This window comes from Gavialis gangeticus, unplaced genomic scaffold (assembly GCF_001723915.1).
Source record: "Gavialis gangeticus isolate Ggan-Ray unplaced genomic scaffold, GavGan_comp1, whole genome shotgun sequence".
Lineage (NCBI taxonomy): Eukaryota > Metazoa > Chordata > Crocodylia > Gavialidae > Gavialis > Gavialis gangeticus.
In genome coordinates this window covers 22762615-22767787 of record NW_017728997.1, presented here as the reverse complement: position 1 = coordinate 22767787, position 5173 = coordinate 22762615, and the positions used below count along the sequence as shown (strand labels likewise).

The following is a 5173-nucleotide window of genomic DNA, read 5'->3' as shown; positions in this document are numbered from 1 at the left end:
CATGCCCTCTCTGAGGCTCCTTTTCCTTGCTGGTCCTGCCACGAGTCTGTTGTTGCTCACCTGTCTGTCTAAATCCTGCCTCATTTGCTGATGAAGGGCCAGGGACCAGGATGGCACCAATCTGCAGTTGCCTGCCTTTGTGGTGTGTGGGGAGCAGCCTGTGGAGATGCCAAGTCCCGGCACGTGATGCTCCCTACCAAACTGGTGAGCACAGGGCTGAGGCTGCTCTAGGGTGATGAGCTGGAGATGGTGTGTTGGCCCCACTCCCAGGTCCCAAACCCGCCTGGCACTTTGCATTGCTCCTTTGCTAACAAGCAGTCAAGGGAGAAACCAGGGGCTGCCCCCTCCATTCAGGAGGCTGCTAAGAGAGAGTCCTGTTTGTGGGGTCCCTAAAGACCGTTATCTGTCTATTGGGCACAGATCTGCATGGCTTGCATCCTCCATGTAACCAGAGGCCAAGAAGAGGCAGAGTTTGTATGCTTATCATCCTTCCTCTCTCCAGATGCTGATGTAGCTAAGGATGCTTGAACAAACGGTTTGTACCCACAGCGTTGTTCCTTTCTGTTCCTTGCATGGACCAAATGCTGGTGGCACAACCAGGCAAGCCTGTCCTTGCCCCTCCTGTGTTGTTTTTTCTCGGCCTCAATCCACAACCCTGTGCGATACACACACAAAAAAAGAAGAACCACCTCCTGTTTTTTCCATTTCACAGGCTGGCTCCAATGTGGGCTTCTGCAGGCAGCAGGGAGGTTTTTAATTTTCAAAATATATGGCAGCGGGGTGGCTATAAATGCTTTCACCTTGGATGATATGTTGTGCTACTTTACATGCTGAATTGCAAGGGCAGGGAAATCAGATCCTTGATAAATGCTGTTTGTATTTGGTTTATGGTGGCAATAGTACTTTGCACTGATCTGCTCCTTTTTTTCATCAGAGGAGCTCCAGTCACTCTGCAAATGTTAATTAAGCCTCTCCAGAGTCCCTGGGAGATGTAAGTAGACTTATAGAGGGGAGGGGAAACTGAGGCACAAGGAATCTTAGAGGACTTGCTCAAGATCAGTCAGTAGCAAAGGTGGGAGAAGAACTGGGAGTTGTGCCTACTGGTCTGTGCTCTGATCATTGAGCAGCCTTCCTCTGACACTGCAGGTAGAAAGGGGAGGAGGTGTGTTGCAGACAGCAGAGGTGCTATGGATTCATGTTGGCATTGCGGAGATGAGAATAGGTCTCATTTAAAGCTCTCTGACGTGCTGATTTGGGCCCGGGCCCTGGTGCACATTTGAGATATGGAATTGGCGACAACGTTTCCACTTATTCGCTAGCTGGGGAACAATGGAGAAATCCCTGCAAATTTGTTTGTAATTAATGTGTGTATTGGGGGGAAGTGGAGGGAAGAAATAAGCTTAGTCAGTTGTGTATGGTTGTGTGTAGACTATAATGTTTTGCCCCTGGTAGAACTGCCAACCTTGCCTTATTGCTGCAAGCCTTTTCTGCTCTCCCCGCAAAGGCAAACCTCAGAAATATACCTTGTGCATTCCCAAATCCACCCCACTCCCTTCTGCCCTTTGGGGCTCTTTTTCCTTTGCATCGTTTTCCCATCTTGTTGCCGATTATTAAAGGAGAGTGCATGAGATTTGCACATGTGAATGAATGTGAATAAAGAGCTGACTCCTTCTTTTGCTCCATCTCCATCTCTCCAAATGCAGCAAGTGACTCGTAGCGGTGAGAGATAAAGACCCATTAGATCTGATTTCTCTGGTCTTTTTGGGGCCCAATTCAGGGTAATACCTTATTCTTTAGCTCTCTGGCCCAGCCGAAGTGCCCATCTTCTCAGTGACCAGAAATCAGGGGGTTTGTTCTCTTGCTGACTCCAGATCAGTTTCCTTCCACGTGCATGGAACGAGGACTTTTCCAAGTGCCCGCTCTGTAGGTTTGTCGGGTGCACCAGTGTTGACTGGGGCTCCTTCTGCCTAGTTCATCTTCACCCGTAGTAAAGGTGCTGCAGCGAGAACGCGGGTAATGAACCGTTCCATAGTGAGGCACAAGCCAGCATAGATGTGGGCCTGTCGTCCTGGCACAGAGCTGGTTTTGCGGGGCCAGGAGCAGGGGAATTCCTGTGGCTCTGGGCACGCCCATAGGACAGCTCTGTTTGCTGCTGTGTGAGCAGTCACCTTCCTAGTGATAACTGTGAACGGTGGGACTGCAATCGTGGCGTGTTTGGCACCAGGGATGGAGTTTGCTGAGTCAGCTATTCTGTGCGCTCCTGAAGCAGTACAGCATCGCCTCACTGGATCAGGGAGTTGGCATCCAGCCTAAATTCCTTCCTCTCCCCCTTCCCCCTTTCTCTTCTTTTATTCTGTCCCATCTCTCCTGGTTCTGCCCCTTCGTGTTTCCCTAAATGATGCTGAAGGCAGCAGATCTGAAGTCGCAAAGGCAGGATTATGACTTCTCTGCAGGACCCCATAGGAGGAGGAGCCCGGCAGGCTGGGGAAGGCGCAAGCGGTTCCATATCTTTATTAGAAAGCAAGTGGGCCGCAGGCATTTGCAGGGAAACTCAATGGCTTTTTTGATGAAAGGGGCTTTTGAAGTCTGTGTGTGAGTGTTGGCTGCGGCGATGCAGGCAGAAGTTCCAGCCTGATCTAGTTCTCAGAGCAGCTGTGACCAGTGTCTAAAACAATTGAGGCCTCGTGGCCACTTTAAAGGTGAAACTGTTAGCAAATTTCCTTTCCCAGCCCCGGGATGAAAGGACTTGGATTGTGTTTGGTGGGCTGCGGCCGCCGTGTCAGCTTGGCCTCCGATGGCAGGTTTCCTGCCCCTGTGTATGACACGCGCGTGTGCACACACAATGTGGGCATAGCCCGTCCCTTCGCCAGTCCTTCTGTGTGCTCTGTAGTGCCACGGCTCTCCCCCTCCTCCCTCCTCCTATTGCATTGCTGCTGTTTGAGTCATTTCTGCTCAGGGTGGTTCTCTGTCACAGGAAGTTCTGCACTGTTTGGTTTTCTGGCCCGGCAAAATAGTGGAATGTATTTTTAGGCCTCTTTGCATTGCTCTCTGAGTTGGCATTAACACGCGGCCTGGCCTGGGACGTATTATTTTAATGCAGTCCATGTCAGGGCTGGGCTTGGCTCCAAGGCGTCTGCCTGGAGGTTTCCAAAGTCCTGTAGCCACGGTGGCCATGTTTGTGGAACAGGATTAACATCCCGGAGGCAAACTAATTGCTGGGTGTCCGGTGGGAACGGAGTTGCCAGTCAGAATTCACAGGGTAGGTCTCTGGGAGGGGCAAGAGCTGCCCAGGGCAGCTGGCACTGATCACTATTGCGGTGTCAGCGCGTAGTACGGAAAGTGGGAGGCTAGCACGCTCACCGAGGCACAGGGCTTGGAGCTCCTGGGTTCTCAGCCAAACGTTGTCACGGGATTTCTCTGGGGGAGACATGTGGGGACAGGTCCTGTTCTCTCGCGAGGCAGCTAGGTGCCATTTAATACAATAGGTGTACAGGGTCTTGCTGCTTTATGCGCCTTAGTCTTCAGGATAAGATGAAGGTGTGTTACCGAAGTAGATGTACTTAGGGCTTTTCAAGGACTCACGCGATGGAGTAGGTTTGCATTTGGACATCTGATCAGCGTGATGGAACAAATTTAGTCCTACAAGGCCCAGGTAATGGTGACTTTCAAAAAAATGCTGGCCTCTGCTTCTGTGCGGCAGTGGTAGGACTGAGGCATGAGAAGAGCTAAGCAGAGACAAGGTCAAGGAATCTCGGGCTGTTTTGCGGGGAGGGTCCAAGGCAATGCATAAACCCTTGCCTTTCTCAGACTAGGCTATAGGCAGCCTGGGCAAAACAAACGTGAAAGAAATGCCTCTTCTTGACCTGTTCTAGCAGGTGTCTGTGTGGTGGGAGCACAGTTGCATTGGTCAGCTGTCTGCGCTCAAATGCCGAGCCTTCTGCTTCAATTTACACCCAGCCTGATCCTCTGCTGAATTTGTCCCGAACTGCAGAAACCCAAATCGTTTGGTATTTTTATTTTATATTAAAATAAAACTCCCCCTTTCTTTAATCCCTGTTGGTGGCTTCAGGCATGTATTATTGAGCAAAGCAAGATCTGGTTCCAGAGTTGCCTAATACCAGAGCTGGCATTCACCAAGAGAGAACTGCTACCTGAGAGCAAGCCGTGAGGCTACTGCACCATGGCACCCAAAAGCCCAGGTTGCCCAGAGATGTGCTACAGAGCTCTGTCCTGCCCAGTGCTCGGCTCGCAGGTACACAGCTCCCTTCTCTTGCATATCTCCACTCCCCCTTGAAGTGACTCCAGGAAAGTGCTCTTTTCCCTTCAGTGTTCGCTAGGACTGATCTTCACGTCTGCAGTGCTGTGATCCTTCAAATATCAATGGCGACTAACCAAAGAAAGCAACTTGTATCTCTGCTCTCTCTAAAGAGTCACCGCGTCCTTTCAGCCATGTTTGTACATAGGCAGTTACGTGGTGTGCCTGTCTTGTGCTTCCTGCTGTGTGTTTCGGTCGTCTTTCCTTTTTCCTCTGTCTGTGGTGGTCTCTGGTTGGCTTAAGTGGTAATCTCCTTGAGGCGGAGACTGTTCGCATACAGCCACGACCATGCAGATATCGTGGCCGTGTTACTGCTGCCTGGGCTTGGATGGAGGGCCCTGCTGAGCTTGCTGGGCAGTAGTAGGATCCTTATGGGTGAAAGGGTCCAAGTTGTCTCCTGGGCCCTGCTGTGGCGTGGAGCCTGGCAGCTCATGGGAAGTTCTGTGGGACTCTGGCTTGGTAACTCAGTCTTATTAGCGCTACAAGGCAGGTCACTTAGTCCTGGCGCTAGGATTGTGAGCTTTCCCCTGTGCCCTGCAGGCTGCACCGTGGTAGGGTCATGGTTCAGTGGTAGTGATGAGACCAGACTAGACAGCAGTCAGAGGAGGGCAGGCACTGCCTGGGAACCCTGCTGTGCAGCCTCAGAAGAGAGGGAGGCCCTGAGGGTCTGGCTCCTTGGGGAAGAAGAGGGTCATTGGAAAGGAAGGAGGAAGACTGTGCTCTCTCTGTGTGGGCTGAGGCACTTGGTGGTTTCAGCACTGTGTAAAGCACTGGTCTGGCTGGGGTGGGGTGCGGTGGGGTGGGGGGGGCATCTTGGGGAGGCTGGGCGAGTGGTGCAGGAAGCTGACCTCATGTATG

The 5173-nt window shown here is 51.8% G+C and overlaps 1 protein-coding gene across 1 annotated transcript in view; it reads left to right on the top strand.

Moving 5' to 3' along the window:
• Positions 1–5173, top strand: part of PLXNA1 (plexin A1) — a 265521-nt gene that overhangs the window by 15678 nt on the left and 244670 nt on the right. Inside the window, exon 2 of the mRNA XM_019504928.1 lies at positions 4856–4866. The gene's annotated coding sequence lies outside the window, so the exon portion shown is untranslated. The remainder of the gene's footprint in view (positions 1–4855; positions 4867–5173) is intronic.